The 18980-nt window shown below is 54.0% G+C and overlaps 1 long non-coding RNA gene across 1 annotated transcript; it reads right to left on the bottom strand.

The window, feature by feature from the left end:
• Nucleotides 1–1855: 1855 nt before the first annotated feature.
• LOC142025176 (uncharacterized) lies at nt 1856–11786 on the bottom strand. Its single transcript, XR_012648600.1, has 3 exons — nt 11755–11786; nt 7120–7185; nt 1856–2124 (listed from the first exon to the last, which is right to left on the bottom strand). It is a non-coding gene; the product is annotated as an uncharacterized LOC142025176 (long non-coding RNA).
• Between the last annotated feature and the right edge of the window lie 7194 nt (nt 11787–18980).

The raw sequence follows: 18980 nt of genomic DNA, 5'->3' as shown, positions 1-18980 counted from the left end.
CCCAGACTACTTCGACCCTAGAGGGTTCTTACAAAAAAGCCGGGCCCTTTGGAAAAAACCCACGGAGCATCTAAACACAAAATGCGTTCCTTCGACATCAAATCGGGGCCCTCGGCCTCTCCCGGGTGAGGAAAAGCGCCTTTTTCAAAAGAATCCTTCGAAACAAAAATTCATGTAGATGCTCCGGGGGCCCTTTTCTGACAGGCAGGGCTTCCAGGCAGCCCTGTTTGCTGAGCTTCCGGTTGGCCGTTCTGTCGAGAGAGTGGGTGGCTCTTTCGATCCGCTTACTGTGCGTGGCCGCCATCTTTCAAAAGAAGTTTTTTTTGGAAGAGAACAAGAAGTCGTCCTGGGGCACCTTATAGACTAGCAGGTATTTGGAGCATCAGCTTTCATGGACAAGGACGCTTATGCTCCAAAATACCTGTTTGTCTATAAGGTGCCACAGGACTCCTTATTCCTTCTGAAGATACAGACTAACTCAGCTATGTCTCTGATTTTGTTTGGAAGAGATCTTCCGGAAGAATGTCTTTCGAAGGACCGCTGTAGCGTAACCCTAGCCCGAGAATAAAAAGCACCAGCCCCGTCCCCACTCATCCCACCCCTCCCCTCTGCTGCAGCCTGGAGGGGTCCACCTTCTGCATCATCTGGTTTGCCCTGGAAAGAGAGAAAAGGAAGGACGGTTGCCAGGGTGCCGGAGGCAGAGTGCTTGGCGGGGGGTGAGACAGACAGGGTGCTTTGGGGGACAGGTTGTACCCACGGTTGGCTGGCGCTGACAGCAGCGCTGAGATGAAGCGAAGTCGGCTGGTGGGCTGCAAGGGGCTGGCAGGTCTGGGACCTGCAGACCATCCCAGGCCTCAATAAAGCCGCCCAGGCTCCACCAAAAGACCAACCAAGACCTTTTATGTAGGAGAAAGAGCTCTAAGGCCCTTCATGGCACGGCTCAGCCAGCCAGGGGAGAAACAAGGTGTCTCACCCCAAGAGAAGAAGCAGAGGGATGGGGCTTCTTGGGCACGGAGCCCGCTGGGGATTCCTGAGCCAGGAAGCTGCCTGCTGCTCCCCTCAGTATCTCTTCTCCAGAGAGGCAGCCCTGCGCGGCCCTGGGTGTTGGAGGCCCTCTGGGGTGACAGCTCGCCCAGGGCCGGGGGTCGGCACACACGGAGCCCAGTGTGGCTGGCGGGCGTCTGCAGGGCACACACGGGGGAGCTGAAGAGGGTTTGGCTGAAGCTCAGGTGGGGACTAGCTCTTGCAGGGCAGTGTCCCACTCCCTTGCTCCAGCCGGCCCACGGGGTCAGCCCCAGAGCCTCTTGCTTGCCGAGCACAGTGCTGCCTTGCAGGCAAGGCCTTTACTGCTCTGGAGAGGTTTCTGACAGGGCTGGGGTAGCTGGGCACTCCCCCCACAGCCAGTGCCCCTGCAGCGCCCCCCCATGGCACCCCCTACTGAGACAGGCCAAGGCGGGGGTAGCTGGGTGCTCCCCCCACAGCCAATGCCTCTGCCCCACACCACACACCGCCCCCTGCTGGGAGAGGCTGGGAGGGGAATAACTGGGAGCTCCCACTGCACACCGCCCCCTGCTGGGAGAGGCTGGGAGGGGAATAACTGGGCGCTCCCACAGCACACCGCCCCCTGCTGGGAAAGGCTGGGAGGGGAGTAACTGGGAGCTCCCCCATGCACACCGACCCCTGCTGGGAGAGGCTGGAAGCGGACTAGCCAGGAGCTCCCCACTGCACACTGCCCCCTGCTGGGAGTGGAGTTTTCCTACAGCTGGTGCCCCTGACTTCCCTCCAGCAATTCCTACTCACCCCTTCCAGCAAGCGCCGGCTAACCCCCGAAGGCCGAGCGGCTTCCCGTCAGCGGGCGACTTTCATCCTGGGTGCAGGAAGGACAGTATCCCAGGTCCTTCAGACACCTGTCCTGCATGGGCTCTATGCTGAGGTCTTCGCAGCACAACATGGTCCTTTTGTTGTAGATTCTGAAGCCGCAGCAGTCGTCATGAGGGCTGTGCTTTTTGGTCACTTGCCAGTCTCGGCCGTTCCCACAGCACAGGTGGGTCTGCTTGTCGTAGAGTTCTTTCCCGCACTTGGCCAGCGTCTGCGGTCCCTGGCACCCAACGGCTCTGCACAGATCTGGCAAGAAGACGACACTCGTGGTGGGTGCTAGCTCCTGCCCCCCAGGGCATGGAAGAGGGGGACGGTTCTGGGCTGGGGTGGCATTGGGTGTGGTCGCCTCGTAGGGCTCCTGCTACCTGAGTACAGCGCTCCTTGCCTCAGTTTACGTTCCCCAAGGAGGGGCTCTCCTGAGCTCTCCCTGCCCCCTGATCTGCACTGGAGAAAGGCTTATCCCTGTTGGGTGAGTCACAAACAAACATCTCCCCTCCCCCAGCCACAAAAAGTCCCATCACAACCCTGGGTAAGCTCCCAGTCCCTTCAGGGTCATGTTTCACTGGCCCCCAGCTAACAGGTCCACACACCCGGCCTGTGTGTTTGCAGCCTATTTAAAAGGCCCTGCCGATGTATCGCCTGGCCCCAGGAAGTCCCATGCCCTTGGGCTAGTGGCTAGTTAATTATGGCACAGGTGAGCTATTTGAACAGGGCCAAGCTGGCCCCAGGCCCTTTAGGTTACCCTGTTACAGCTCAGATTTGAGGCCAGCACAGTCCCCAGTACGAGTTAGAGCGACCCCTGGGCTGCTCTATTTGACAGCCATTTCCCCAGGTTATTGGCAGGTGGGATCACAGATCAGAAAATCACACCCAGGAGACAGGACCAGGGGACCAAGAACAAGTGCTAGAGGTGGAGTCAGAGCTGCAGCTGTGGCCAGGAATGGGGCTCCCCACTGCCCAGGTCCCATCCCCGACGTCCCTCCATGCCCTCCTAGAGGGGCATTCAGCGCTGTTTGGGGATGACTCCCCTAAGGGCTACAAGTAGTAAGGCTGCTTTTCATTCTCTGCGATCAGTTGCATCTACTCGGGTCACACTCGTGACCTGTTGTGGCTTGGCTGAGAACACACCGCTCACCAAATAAACAATTTGCCCCAAAACACTCACCCACCTCCAGTTTCCAGACTGTGAGCGCCCCTGGTTTGGAAGGGCTGGGCGCCGCCCGCTGTTAAAAGCCCTCAGCGTCACCCGGGGTGGGCAGGCCAAGAATTGGGAAAGTGGTCAAGGGCCGCACTCCTCCCTGATATTAATGGAGGGGGTGTGGGGTCAGGTTGGGAGCAGAAGGGAGCTCGGGGGAAAGGATTAGGGTGCAGGGGGTGGGGTCTGGGAGGGAGATTGGGTGAAGGAGGCAGTTGTGACCCGGGGCAGGGGTCTGGGGTGCAGAGCGGGGGGGCAGAGGTCGGGTTATCTCAGGCAGGGGGAATGTGGTGCAGAAGGTGGGTGAGGTTCTGGGTTCAGGAGGCGGGACGGAGGGTTTGGGTTATGTGGGATGGGGGAAGAGGGTTGAGGGGAGTGAGGGGCTGGGGTGCCAGAGGCAGGCTCTGGCCAGGAGGCTCACGTGGGCGACCCCTGGCTGGCAGCCCTGCCACCAGCTCTCTGCTTGCTGCAGCCCCTGACTGCTCCAAACGGCTCTCTGCGGGTTCTGCTCCAGACACTGAGGCAAGGGGAAGCTTTTGTACGCTGCCTGCTCCCCGCAGCGAACATCTCTCCTCTCCTATTGGCTAGCCGGAAACCACAAACCAGCCAACGGAAGCTGAGCTATTTTGCAAGGGGGTGGGAGCAACACACGAAGCCTCCTGCGCCCATCAGGGGTCCAGAGCAGAGAGCCCCCCCCGGCGCAGAAAGCTGCTGGAAGTAGTGGCTGGCGGCTCTGTGCCTGAGGTGGGCCTCGGGCTGTACCGTGCCCACCCCTGGTCTAAACGGAAGGACAATGTCCCACTTGGCATGAAACGTTTGCGACGGTCCCTTCCGTCTGAAATTTCACATTTTGTGGGGTTTAGGACGCTCCTGCAAAATGGAAATTTCACATTCCGTCCCAGCTGGCGTGCACATTCCCAGCTGCGAAAGCCTCAGTCGCTGATTTCAACTCTGCGAGGCGCCAGCCCTCCGAGCCACACTGGGAGCAGGAAATGACGAGCGGCTACAGGAGCCAAGCAGCAGCCCAGAACTCAGCACACATTTTCAGGAATTGGGGCCTAGCCGTACAAGAGAGGAGTCTCAGGCGATCGGGGTGAGAGCCTCGTGCTGTACCTCAGTTTTCCGAGTTGATGCTGCTTGGGAATCTGCTGCTAAGAGCAAAGGCTCCTCCCATTTTTCTCCCGTAAACTTTTATGTAACTTTTTCCGGCAAAATGAAAATTCGCACGCGAAACTGGCTGACCTCTCATCCCATTCTTGCCACAGAACTTTTCCTTAGAGTCGTCCAGGGGCCAAGTTAAAAATCAGGCCATCTGCAGATAAGCTGTTCAGAGGCATGCTTCCTTGGGTGGATGCATGACTTTCAAGTGGCCATTCACTGCAGAATAGGTTTCAGTTTTCATAAGCATTTGGATTTTCCATAAAGCAGTGGCCGTTTTCACTTAGCTGCTGCCACAGCAGCTTCGCTAAAAGGGGACTCTGCTCTGCATCTGGGAGATTCGGGGAGGAGGCGTGCGGATGCTGCCTTGGTGGACACCGATAGTGTTTTTGAAACGGCTGGACTTCCCCTCAAATTCTGTCTGCGGTGGATACGTTGCCAGCACTCGCCACTCTGGGATCTGCGTACCTCACCTCTGTGGGGTTCCCCCACCCAGCATGGCAGGAGAAACTGCAGGACAGAAACTTGCCTGAGGTCACAGAGGGAATCTAACCCAGCCTGACTCCTTTGCTGGCTCAAGGCCCTGGACTGACCGGTCTCTGCCTCGAGGACTGTTAACGATCTCTGGTGAACCAAGGGGCCCATGTTGTGTGCCACCCAGGCCAGCAATGCAGCCGAGGCAGTCAACTGTGAGTATGCTGGGGACACCTCACCGGAGGGCAGGAGACACCCCAGAGCCCCCAGGCCAGCCGCCTCTGGGAGAGCAGCCACCACTCCAGCAACCAAGCCTTTGCCAGTCTTCCTGCACCTGACACGACCCCGTTAGCAAATCCTGCAGCAGTGCTCCAACTGCTGCGCCTGTGCCTTTACCAGGGAAGTCCCAGGGATTAAATGCTGGTGACAGAGCCCTGCCCCCAGGCTACTGCAAATATTACCCCCTACGCTGGGCTGCGTCTGTGGTTCATGTCAGCTGGTCCCCGGGTTCCCTGTAAGCTGGGCACTTGGATGCAGGTACTGCCCGGCTGATTAGCAGAGCACCTCTAGCTGGCCACATGGGATTTTATGGTGGTGCACATCTGCACATGTCTCAGCGCATTAAACAAAATTTATTCTGCCCCGGATGGCAAAAAATAGAGGGCACCCTGGCTGGCTCCAGAGCTGAAAGCAGTGGGTGTGACTGGTGCGCAGCGCCAGTAAGAGCAGGCTGAGCTGCTGCAAAAGCCAGCGGGGAGCTATTGAAAGAGCTGGCAGGGACCTGGGCTGCTACAGGATGGGACCTGTAAGACACTAAGTTATTTTCATCCCTGGCTGGCACCATCCCAGCCTTCTTCCTCCCGCCTTTTAGGAGGTGAAGGGAGGTTTTAGGGGCCTGTTCTCAGGGACATCCGTCATGATCTCCTAGGGAAGGCACCAGAGGGAATACTCCCTGGGTTTAAACAGCCTTAAACAATATCAAAGTCCCCAGCCCTAAGGTAATTAGGACATTAGGTGCTTAAAAAGCCTTTGCACCAGAGCTGCTGGGCTCCATGCTCTGCACACCCTGTGCAACTGAATGCTGCTGGCAAGCTGGCAAACTTCTGCTCTACACGGCCTCTCCGATGGGCCCCCATGGCCCTTTCTCTGCCGGGGTGCAGGGCTGTGTTCCCTGCAAACTGAGCAGCTGGGCTGCTGCCCAGGAGGGAGTCAAATGTCACCCTGGCTGATTGGCAGAGCAGCCGGCAGCGTGTGTTTCCATGGGTGGTGCGCAGCCACACATGCATTGGTGCAGAGAACAAAATTTATTCTGCCCATGGATGGAAAGAAAATTAGAGGGAACACTGGGGCTGAGGGGGATGAAGGGTTAATGTTGCCCTGGTGCTACAGTCAGACTGGCTCAGCGCCATGGTTGGGAGGCTGCACAATAACATCTCTTCCCCGAACAAACGCTACAGCAGCAGCCGGCCCGGACTGGCCTCTGTTCAGTGAGGCTCTTAGCCCAGGGCTGCCGCGAACACAGGATGATAAGCTGGAAGGGCAGAGAAGGGGCAGCGTTGCTTTGATTTCCTGGTTTTCTGCTGGGCTGGCTGGTTAGAGCACACGAGTCTGGGCTCAGCTGTCAGCTGAGCTGCAGGAATCTGCTTCCTGGGTTTGGCTTGGGGGTGGTCCAGTTGCTTTCATACAGTCTCTAAAGCCAAGCCCTGTCCCAGGGCTTTCCATAAGCAACAAGTGGGAAGCCTTGGGACCCTGGGTGGGACTGGCCCATCAGCCTGAAAGCTCGACCGGTTCCCCAGATTAGCTTCTGGGGCTCACGGGGAGCAGAAGGAGCTCTGGGAGAACAGCCCTGCTGGATCCCCCAGGCCTGCCTTTGCCAGTGGCCCTCACTTCTGACTCACAGTCCCCTGCCAGCCTAGCCCTCGCATTCCCCCAGTAGCTCTGCCGGTGCCCATCAGACCCAACCTGCAGCCGCCTGGTATCCCAGCCCTGAGCCCCCCCTCAGGCCTTGCTGGTGCCCCTCACTCCTGACATGCAGCCCCTGGTTATCCCAGCTCAGAGCTTCTCTGCTAAACATCTTCTGCAGCTCGTCAGTCCTGACTCACAGTCCCTTTGTTACTCCGGTGCTGGGCTCTCCCCAGCACCTTTAATTCTTCCAGTGCCTCTGGTCCCCCAGCAGGCAGACCTTGTTCCCTAGCCTTTCCCACCCACCCTTGGACGAATACAGACCTGCCTCCCTCCCAAAACCCAGCCCTCCAAGTCAGCTCATCTGGGGACCATCAGCTGGTGTCTTGGTCAGTGACAGGCAGTGGAAACTGACCCTCTGCCCATGGTGGGGCTGCCCGGAGCCCCCTAACCCAGGATGGAAAGAGGGGAAGGAAGTAGACCCAGGAATTTCTCTGCTCCCCGACTCTTACCTGGGTACCAAGGCCAGGTCTGTCCTGGTGCATCCTGGGTCCTGTTGTTCAGGATGGTGCCGAGAACTAAAGCGGGGGAGAGAAAAGAGGTAAACACAAGGGTCCCTTGGACCTGCTGCCCTGGGCCAGGTAGGCCAGTATGGCCAGCGGGGTTTACCTAGGATCAGCAAGATCTGGGCCATGGCTGGGTCTCCAGGTCAGGCCAGCTCAGCCCTCTGTGGCCACCCTTTGTGGTGGTTGGCAGCTGGGTCCCTGGCTATATATAGGCTCAGGCAGGGGAGCAGAGCTTGGCTGTCTATCCAGGGTGGTCCCTTTTGGTTGGACGTCATCCTCAGAGGCTTTGTCACATGACATCATCTTCAAGCAATGAAGCCTTGCAGCCTCCAGGATGGTCCGGGAGGGGTGGTAACCCTCAAGCTGAATCTCCACCCCCCACCACCCCTCACTTTTCCCTCCTAACCTCTCTGAGCTCATTGTGGTGTTCCATGCCAAGGATCAGCCCTGGGCTACATGGGCTGGGCCAACAGGCTGCTTTCTGAGGGCGGGCTGAGGATGCCAGCAATGTTGGGGGGGTGGGGCAGCATATGCCCCCCACATCCCCTCTGCTGTGGGGAGGAGAAACAGCAAGGCAAGAGCGCCCCCAGTCCTGCCCAGCAACCCCCGCCCGAGCTAATCATGCTCTGGCTCTAGGGCAGGGCTACTGCTCATTTTTTCCCCTCATGTGCGATAAATTTTGTTCTGTGCGCAGAGGCCCATGTGGATGTGCACCACCCATAGAAACACTGGCTGGCAGGGGGTGTGCTGTGCTAATCATCCGGACGGCCCCTGACTCTCTCCCGGGCGGCTGCCCAAGCGCTCAGCTTGCAGGAAACGCTGGTGCTGAGGTAGGGGGAGAACGGAGAGTCCCTTGATACAGGTGTCCCTGGAGACCTTGGTGGTGCAGCTCCTTCAGCTCCCGAATCCCCTGGGACCGCAGGACAGATCTGCAGATGTTCTCAAGACAGAACCCATGCAGGGCCCAATCCTGCGCCCCCGAGTCCCCTGTGCCATTGTTTACCACCAGGGCGAAGGCCGGTGTGAGAGGCTCTCACAGGGTGGCGGGGCGAAGACCCAGTGTGGGCATCTCCTGGTGGGGGGGAGCGGGACGGGGAACTGCAGGAAGAGGGGCTGGTGGGCTCTGAGCTTCCCCTCCCCCACCTGGGGCCACAGCCAAAGCCCAGGGGGTCGAGGGAATCTTTCAGTAGGGCAGCGCCTATTCTTCCTCCCTAACCGGTGATGTCGCTCTGGTCCCAGCCCACCAAAGCCGGCTCCTGCCTTGCACTGAGGGGACCCGGGACTGGGCGTCTGTAGAGCTGTGACTGGAGCCTCGGTCCCTGCAGGTCACATGGGGAAACTGAGGCAGGCGCTTGGCCAAGGTGGCGCATCGCGCGCTCCAGTGGTGGAGCCATGCTGATTTACACCTGCTGATCCCCTGGCCCAGGGCTGGGGGAGGGGCACCTGCAGCCGGCTTGAACATCTGTGGCCAGACGGGACATTGCGGGACCTGTTGCGTTCCACCTCCGTGGGCTCGGGGGCGGCTGACCAGTCAGCTGGATGCCGAACGCTGCCAGCTGGGGGGCGGGGGGGTGGTGGTGCCCAGGAAAGGGTAGTTAAAGTAGCAAAAGCCATGGCACTTCGGCTGGGGACAGAATCTGTCCTCTTGCCAGCGGTTTGGCCCGCAGGGGACAGGACCATGTCAGGAGGCGCTGGGGAGGAACTCTGAGCACAGGCCCCCTCCTTCTCCTGGGACCCCCATTGCGAGGGTCAAGCCATGCTCATGGGGACTTCTGGGAACAGGGATCCTGTCTGCGGTGCCCACACAGTTTCAGAATGCCAGCTGTGCCAAGCTGGCCCCCATCTGGCTACATGACTCCTTCGTGGGAGCTGCACCAGTGAAACATACCAGAACTGCTTTTGTGTTACACCTGTGCCAAGAGAACCCTTCCGGCTGCCAGGATCTGACTCAGGAGCAATTACACAGGCATGGCTGAGAGATGGAAAGTGCTTGTTGTGGAGGAGGCTGGAATACGGAGAAGAGCCCAGCTTGTGGCTGGGACTCAGGGCGAGTCAGAGGAAAAAAAAAAACGCAATTTTTGTTTCTGAAATGGCAGTGACCAGACGCCAGAGCAGGGCACTGCCCAGACAGCAGAAGTCTACAGAGGCCAGGTGGTTTTCATGTCTCCTGCGGGCTCCCTCCTTTGGCACTGGAACTGTCTGAATAGGGAATAGCCATGAGAGATGATGTGGAGAGGTAGGTGTTGAATGGAAGTGGGATGGCTTAGGGGTTAGAGCACTGGCCCTGTAAACCCAGGGTTAGGCATTCAAGCCTCAAGGAGGCTTTCAGGGGTCTGAGGAGGTTAGTTTTTTTTAAAAAAAACAAACCTGCTAGGAATGGTGATGGGCCCTGCTGTGAGGACAGGAGACTGGCCTCCCTGACCTCTTAAGGTCCCTTCCAGCTCTATGAGCTATGAATATCTTCATGTTACAGACAGAGCAGTGTGCATGGGGCTGGGTAGACAGACAGATGGTGATACCCCTCACCCTGTACAACCAGGGGAGGGGTTATTTATGTGCTCCAGGTGGGAAAATTGAGGGGAACGCAGTTGTTCTCCCTGATCTATAGCATGAGAACCTTTCTTTGTGTATTCAGAGTGGAAACTCTTCAGGGCAGACACTATCTGGTGGTGTGTTTCTGGGCAGCACCCAGCCCGACAGAGCCCTGATCTCAGTCACTGTGTCACAGAATCACGGGGCTGGAAGGGACCTCAGGAGGTCATCAAGTCCAGTACCCTGCTTCAAGCAGGATCAACCCCAACTAAGTCACCCCAGCCAGGACCTTGTCCAACTGGGACTTAAAAACCTCAAGGGATGGAGAATCCACCACCTCTCTAGGCAACGCATTCCAGTGCTTCCCCACCCACCTGGTGAAGAAGTTTTTCCTAATATTCAACCTACACCTCTCCCTCCTCAACTTCTGACCATTACTCCTTGTTCTGCCACTCTGAATACACAAAGAAGGGTTCTCATGCTATAGATCAGGGAGAACAACTGCGTTCCCCTCGATTTTCCCACCTGGAGCACATAAATAACCCCTCCCCTGGTTGTACAGGGTGAGGGGTATCACCATCTGTCTGTCTATCCAGCCCCATGCACACTGCTCTGTCTGTAACATGAAGATATTCATAGCTCATAGAGCTGGAAGGGACCTTAAGAGGTCAGGGAGGCCAGTCTCCTGTCCTCACAGCAGGGCCCATCACCATTCCTAGCAGGTTTGTTTTTTTTTAAAAAAACTAACCTCCTCAGACCCCTGAAAGCCTCCTTGAGGCTTGAATGCCTAACCCTGGGTTTACAGGGCCAGTGCTCTAACCCCTAAGCCATCCCACTTCCATTTAACACCTACCTCTCCACATCATCTCTCATGGCTATTCCCTACTCCGACAGTTCCAGTGCCAAAGGAGGGAGCCCGCAGGAGACATGAAAACCACCTGGCCTCTGTAGACTTCTGTGCAAAACTTCCCAGGGTCACAGATTCACTGCCACTACCCAAGTGGGAAAACCCCTCTTTAAAACCCAGGCTGATGCACTTGGGATGTCAGACAAAATCTGAATCCTCAAGCTCTTAATCCTCTTTTAGGAGAGAACTTGAAACCAAAGAGGAAGAAATCAAGCTGCAACCCGACAGCTGCCCTTTGACTCGTAGGCCAGGGTGTTACGGAGCAGTTTAAAGAAGGGTAAATAAAAGCACAAAGAATTACTTCTCTGGGACTTGATGTAGAAATTACTGTGTACACAGGGTACATCAGCCAGCCCGAGAAGTCTCGCCCCCAAAACAAACAACATCCCGATCACCTCTGACTAAATATTTCCTTTCCGTTTACATCTCTGTATGCCCAGATCTCCTTGTGGCTTGGATATTTACTGGATTCATTAAGCCTGGCTGAGGCTTAAAGGGCTTTCAGTCGCTCTCCTCCGGCCAGGCAAAATAAAAGTCTCTCAGTTGGTAACCACTTCAGTTCAAGAGATCCCCCTCTCTCTTCCCATTGGCTTCCTTGGCTACTTGCCAATAGAGAGCCCCACTCTCCCTGGGTTTAACCCTTTACAGACATTTATTCATGACACCATCCTTCCGTCCATCCACCCCCACCCCTCTGTACACCCATCTATCCCTCCATCTGTCTGTCCATCCCCATACACCTCCCTCTAGCCATCCATCTCCATAGACACTTATCCCTGCAGCCATCCACGCCCCCTATACCCATCTACCCATTTGCATATGTAATATCGGAGGCTTCTCTGGGCACACCTGAGAGAGTCTGGCCAGCAAGAAGCAAATCCCCCAGGCACTCCAGCTTCCCTTGTGCCCCAACCAATAGCCCTCCTTGCACAGATGAGTGGTTCTGACAACCAATCTCACCAAATCCACACAGATTCTGCCAGCCCCAGAGGGACCAGACACATCCCTAGGTCAATGCACCTACCTCAGATCTTACCCAAAAAGGCACACTGTGCCAGTCCTTTAGAATCTAAAGGTTTATTAATAGAAAGAAAGCAAGAGTAGGGTAAGAGTAAGATTGTTAAAGCGGTCAAATTACATACCTCAATCACAAAGTTCTTGATGCAGGCTGCAGCAGATGGAGTAGGCTGCTATCCTAAAAGTCTCTGCAATGCATCCTTTGCCAGGGTGGGTCAGTGGTCCTTCAGGCCCGGTTTATAGCGTAGGTTGAAGACTGGAGATTGAAGGCCAAAATAGAGGGGCCTCAGGGTTCCCTTTATACTTTGCTCATGTGGAGGGAATCCATTGCTCCTTCCTGACTGGGAGCACGTTCACAACGGAGAATCACATGCGAAGGTCATCTGTCCATGTCCTATTTTTTTTTGGCATTCGGCCATGGGCCGTCTCCCAGGCTACCCGTCCACAGCCCCATTCCCTCAGGCCTGGATTGAAAGTCAGAGCTGGTTACAAAAAATAAAATAGAAGAAAAGGCAGAATGCAAACTAGTCCCTAACTTCCCAAGCCAAGCGGATCCAGAGAAAACGACTCTCTCCCCACATGCTTGTTGGCTTGCTGGCTGAGTCTTCCAGCTGGGATTGTCTCCCCCATTCCCCCAACCCGAATCCAATGGCACCGCCTCGGTCATTCAAGGGTTGTCAATGCTGTCTCTCGAAACGAAGGAAGAGATGATCTCTATACTCTGTGAGTCTGCCTGCCGGGATAGCCCCAGGGGTTGTTGCCAAGATATAAATTTCTCCCTTGCAGCCTTCTTCCTGCCAAAGAACGGCCACGGTACCAGGTGATGGTCTACACTCCCCCTAAGCCGTACAGCTTACCAGCAAGGGCTCAGGGCTGAAGCCGTGAGAGATCTCTCCCCCAGACCTGAAGCTGCCATGGCTGGCAGAGGGGAGCCCCTCCCCGCCAGCCCCAGAACTGAGTGGCTGCGGCCAGGCAACAGGGGCCCATCTGGTGTGGAAGGGCTAACCTTGTTCCTGGGCTCCAGGCCTTTGTTCAGTCCACTGGCCCCATAGCCAGGACACCGTTGCCCTTCTTGGGACTGTGGGGGGGCGTGGTCTGGGTGGCTGGCCCCTCCCACTCATTTTAGGTTCCGGCCCAGGTACCCTGTGTGGCTGCTACTAGTGGGGAAGGGCCCCTCTCGCCCCGGACACGGCAGCTCTTCTCCCTGGGCCACTTCCCCAGACAATTCCCTCCCTCCCGGTACCTCCTCCAGGTGGTGGCAGCAGTGGCATTTTCCATCGCCTGGATGGTTCCCCCCGTGCGATCAGTTCTTTCCGGCCTCACGCCAAATCTCAGGGCCGCTTGGACAGGGGTCCCAGCCCCTGGCTGCTGAGAGCTCCTCCCCTCTTCTGTGGGTCCTAGAACCCCCCCTTGCTTCTCTGCACTCACCTCCTCTGCTCTCCTCACTCACCTACCCCCACCCCGCCCACTAGGCAAAAGGTCTTTTAAACGCAGTTTTAAGTGGGGCCAGCTGGCCCCAATTGACGGAGGGCAGCCTTCACCCCGGCTGCTGCCACCCTGTTTGTTTGCTAGTTCAACACAGCCCTGCTTCTCCCTCTTGTACTCGCTCCCCTGGCCTCACCCTATCACACTGGGTAAGCCTGAGCCCCACCCCCTACCCCATCTTGAGCCCCCACCCCCCGCAGCCCTAATCATCCCCCTGCACCTCACATCCCTCCTCCCCAGCAGCGTCCCCTGTAAGTTGAGCGTCTGGGCGGCCACCAAGGTTCCCTCTCATTTATTCCATCCGGGGTGGAATGAATTTTATTAGGTGCACCAAAGGATGTGTGGCTGCGCACCCTTAGTAGACACGCCTGCTGCCGGCGTACCTTCTGGGTGGCTGCCCAAGTGCCAGGGGAACACTGGCAGCCGCGCAGGAGAGATTCAGGTGCTGCCCAGCAGGTTAACAGAGCGCCTGCAGCTGGCAGCGTGTCTCTCTACTGGTGGTGCACATCCACACATGCCTCAGTGCACAGAATAAAATTTATTCTGCCCATGGGATAGAAAAAAATAAAGGGGGCACCGATCCCCAGTCCCACCCCAAAGCCCAAACCCCCAGCCCAGAGGCTGTACCCTCTCCTGCACCCCAACCCCCAGCCCTGAGCCCCTCTCCAAACATGGCGCCCCCTTCTGCATTCCAAACCCCTCACCTCCAGGCCCACGCCACAGTCTGCACCCCACCGCTCTCTCTGAGCCCTGAGCCCCTCCACTCCAGCTCCATCCTTGAGCCCACACCCCCAGCCAGAGCTCTCAGACACCTGCCCCAACCCTGAGTTCCCTCCCACCCTTCCAGCCCCTTGACCCCATTCCTGCCCCATTCATTCTGTTCAGTGCACCAGTATGAAGGTTCTGTGTCTCGCAGCCCCGCCACATAAAATTCAGTCCGCTCAGGGGTGGAAAAACATTAGAGGGAACACTGCTGGGAATGAATTTAACGATGGTGATACCTGGCTGAGATACTGGCTTTCCTTTTGCCTCCAAGAACGAGTGTGAAGCTATTTCTTCAGACTGGGACTATTTCTTAATCAGTAGAATTTCCTAACATTACATACACTTCCTTCACCAGGACTACTCTGTCACTACAGGCCGCTGGCGATCAGCAAATTACGAGTTTTTTCCAGTGATGCCTGAGAACTCTCACTTTGTACCAAGTATCCGAGGGGTAGCCGAGTTAGTCTGTATCTTCAAAAGTAAGAAGCCGTCCTGGGGCACCTTAGTTATATAAGACATATACAATTTATAGACTGTTAGTCTATAAGGTGCCCCAGGACTTCTTGTTGACTTTGTACAAAGTCAATCATAGTCTTGTAGAAAAAATGAACATAAGGGCACAGACTGTCGCAGTAACCACTAACAGCCAGTGAGAAGCTCTGTGACTAACCGATTGACACCATCGATTTAGGACTGAACAAAGACTGGGAATGGCTGGCCAACTACAAAAGCGGTTTCTCCTCTCTCAGGCCACATCTACACGGGCAGCCTCTGTTGACAGCGAAGTCTCAACAGACCCTCTTCTTTTGACAAAACTCTCTAGTGTAGTGTAGACACAGCTGAACAGGAATAACCCTGCTGGTAGAATAAGCTGCCTTCTGTTGACGAACTCTAGACAGAGCACTTCAGCCATGTAGGCGCTCTGGAGTTTTGTTGACAGAACTTGCCCGTGTAGACGCAACTTTGGTGTTCATGCCTCCATGTCAGCTGCTGAAGGGGGTTTCATCTGGCTTGACTGACATGACCTTGTTAACTCTGGCCTTCCTCTGAATTGATACTCCCTTCTTTTTATGAGCCTGTCTATTTATACCTACCTCTGGAATTTTCACTCCATGCCTCTGATGAAGCAAGTCTTTGCCCACGACAGCTTACGCTCCAATAAATCTATAAGGTGCCACAGGACTTCTCATTGTTTTTGTGGATACAGACTAACACTGCTACCCCCTCTGATACTTCACAGCCAGAGTGGATTTACTAAGGGTCTGCCCACACTTGGGAATAAAGCTGAATTTATTAAAGTCGAATTTTTAACACTAGATGTCATGAAGTCAAAGTTGATCGTCCGCACCTGCTCACAAAGTCGACTTAGTGTGTTCCCAGTAAATTGCTTAAGTTCGACTGCAACAGCAGCACATTGTGGGCACCCATCACACAGTCCCTGCAGCCCCATTGCATTTTGGGTCTCTGTGCCGGTGTCTTGCAGGAAAAAGAAGATGCTGCAAATGATTCTGGGCGTCTAAGGTCATCATCCGAGAGTGCACGTCTCTCCCTTTCTGCTTCCCGCTCACAAAAACAGCCAAGGGAATTTTCACACCTCTTTTACATTGTCTGTCGCATGTGATTACAATGATAACATGGATCTGGAGATGCCTCAGTGTTTGGTGCAGTGTTTCCTGGTGTCTTCCCACCAGTATCTTCTAAACATAATGAGCCTGGCAGAGGAGTATAAATCATGCCAAAAGAACTTAATTTTCCTTCTCTCATAGAGTAACTAATTCAGTGGATGGGGGGCAGCTGTGGACATAACATACCTGGTCTTCATTGAGGCTTTTGACACAATCCCATGGGATGTTCTGGTAAGTGAGCTGGAGAAATCTGGGCTCAACAAAACTACCATTAAGCTGATGCATAATTACTTCAACAATCCCAAACAAAGAGGAGTGGGATGATCTCAGCTCAGAGGGAGGTCTCCAGCCAGGATCCAAAGGTATCTGCTCTGGATCTGTTGCTGTTTAACATCTTCATTAGCCGTGTAGGAATAGAAAACATGCTGATCAGGTTTACAGATAACCCTGAGCTGACGGGGTCTGGGGAGAGAGGTTGCCAACACTTTGGAAAAGAGAGCTCAGATTCCAAGGCATCTTGGTTAACTGAAGCACTGGACTAGAGACAACACAATGAACCTCAACACAGACACATGCCAGCTACTTCCCATTGCCCGTGGGGAAGAAAAAACAAACACACAAATATAGAACAGGGTGTATGTGTGTTGGGGGTGCAGGGCAACTGGCTTGGTGGCAGCACAGCTGAGAAGGATCTGGGAGTTGTGCTGGGTCACAACCTCCACGAGCCAGTAAGATGATGCAGTTGCGAAGAGCTCACGGGCAGTTTGAGGTTGTGTTAGCAGAGGCCTGATCTGCAAGCCATAGGAAGTGACGGTTCCCTTCTGCTCAGTGCTGGTTAGGTCTCAGCTGGAATCATCCTCATCACCATCCTCATCAACAACCAAAGGCTCAGAGCCCGTTGGTGTCCGATGCCTCCCTCACTATTTCCTTCCAACTTTCCCTGTCCAGTGCGGAGTGGCTGAGTTTCTGCAGACTAGCTCCACACCAATCTACTACATCATTCTCTGCGGGGTCTGCCTCTCCTGTTCAAGCCCTCTATTATGCTGAATACCAGGGTCTTGACTTTCCACTCGCCATTTATTCTGCAGATGTGCCAGAACAGCTGTAACTTCCGTTGCATAACCTCTCCAGTAAGTTCCCTTTCAGCTGTATCTTCCTATATACTTCATCTCTGGTGACCTTCCGCATCCATCCCGTTCGCAGGATCTTTCAATAACAACGCCTGTCACATGCCAGTATCCTTCTCATGAAATCATTATCACCCATGTCTCACCTCCGTACAACATGCTGCTGAATACGCACATTTTCAAGACACTCAGCTTCATTCCTAAGCTAATCGCTTTGCTTTTCCAGATCTTACCCATCACCTTCAAACTCAGTCTTGCTTTTGCTGATCTAGTTACTATTTCCTTCTTACAGTCTAGATCATATGTTACGTTGCTTCCCAGATACATGAGCTTCTCTACATTCTCTAGTTCTATCCCATCTACACTGATCTTCCTTCCTATTTCCTTATCTCCAAATGCCATTGTCTTCATTTTATCAATGTTCATGATCAGGCTGTACTGCTTCCCTTCCTTGCTTAGCACCTGCTCCATTCTCGCAAGCTTCTCTTCATCTTCCTTGATGATAACTATATCATCCACAAACCTCAAGTTGTTAATTCTCATTCCGTGCATGGATATCCCTTCCACCTGCTCCTGGAACTTATGCATCACTCTCTCTAGGTGCATGATGAAGATACTCAGCGATATCGGATCTCCTCGTCTTGTACCTCTACTCGTTCAAAACCAACTTCCCAACTCTTTGCATGTTCTCACCACTGCCCCCACATTCTCGTTGATATCTTTCAACAACCGTTATCAGTCTGCTATCCACCACGTATGACTCCAACGCTGCCCACATCACTTTCTGATCTATACTGTCAAATGCCTTCTGAAAATTGATGAAGCAATTGTAGATATTCTTGTTCTTTCGTTGAGCTTTCTTCGCTATCAATCTTAGTGCCAATATCTGCTGTATGGTACTTCTATCTTTCCTGAATCCCCCTTGCTCATCTGCTAGATGTTCTAACTGCAATCTCAGTCTCTCCACCAGTATCAGCAGCAGCAGCACCTTGCCTAGATGACTCGTTAGGGCAATCATTCTATAATTCTTGCACTCCAATGTACTTCCTTTCTTGTGTATAATCACTAGTACAGATATTGTCCATTCCTTAGGTGCCTTCCCTTCTTTCCATGCTGTTACATAGTCAGTGTTATGTCCTGAATCAACTTTCTCTGCTGTATTTCATCAATTCTCCCATGATCTTATCATTTCCAGGGCTCTTGTTGTTCTTTAGTCATTTCACTGCTCTTTCTACTTCCTCTGTCAAAATACCCGTCTTGCTCTCAATGCTCAGTGGAGATATCTCCTTCAGTTCTTCAGGCAGTCCCCCGAGACGCTCGGATCCAACTGTGCTTTGTACAGATCAGTGCAATATCTCATCCTTCTCCTTATTTACGAGCATCTTGGCAATCTGTCTTTGATTGTCATCTGCTTCGGCTGCCACTTCCTACTAATATTCCTAATCATTTTATACACCTCCCTGGTCTTACACTCGCTGTAATACCTCTCTACATGCTCACACTGCACCTCTAACGATTTCGCCTTATACTTTCTGGCTGCTTTGTTTACCTCATTGCATTTCACTCTGTATTACTGTTCCGCCCTCTCGGAAACATCCCTTCTGATCTTCAACACTCTCTCCCCTTGGACCAACTTCAGTGTCTCCTGTGTAATCCACTTCTTATTGATCTTCTCTTCTTCCAGAAGACTCTGTTCAAATGCTTCTTCTATCGCCATGTCTATCCCCTTGATCCTCTTATCTAGGTCTTTCTCTGCGTCCACATTCCTGATCTTCTCTTTGAGCGCTGCTCTGTACACATTCCTTATTTCTTCCTTGCCTACCCTTGCCACATCTCTTCTTTTCTTGAACTGAGTCTTATACTTTCTCTTGAGTTTCATCGTGATGTTTGCAATCACTAGACTGTGGTCCGAGGCCATATCTACTCCTTGGAAAGTTCAGCACCGCCGTACTCATGTTATCCATCTTCTTCTAATCAAGATCACATCTATCATGTTCTTGGACTTCCCATCACTGGATTGCCATGTCCACTTCCCACAGTCCTTTCGTTGGAATCTCGTGTTTCAGATCACCATGTCATGCTCCGTAGCAAACTCTAGCAGTTTCTCACTTCGTTTCTCTCTCGTTATCCAACCCTTCCCATGACTCTCTCCCAACCTTCGTTGTCTGTTCTAACCTTCGTGTTCCAATCTCCTCCAATGATCAACATATCTCTCTTTGGTATCTCCTCCAGTGCCTTTGTCAAGTCTTTATAGAATAGCTCAGTTTCTTCCTCCGTACTGTCCGACATGGGTGCATACACTTGAATGACCAAGATGTTGAATGGTTTTGCTTTGAATCGCACTACCAC

The sequence above is a fragment of the Carettochelys insculpta genome, chromosome 22 (assembly GCF_033958435.1).
Source record: "Carettochelys insculpta isolate YL-2023 chromosome 22, ASM3395843v1, whole genome shotgun sequence".
Classification (NCBI taxonomy): Eukaryota; Metazoa; Chordata; order Testudines; family Carettochelyidae; genus Carettochelys; species Carettochelys insculpta.
Note: the sequence above shows the minus strand (reverse complement) of the source record. Positions and strands in the feature narration are given on the sequence as shown.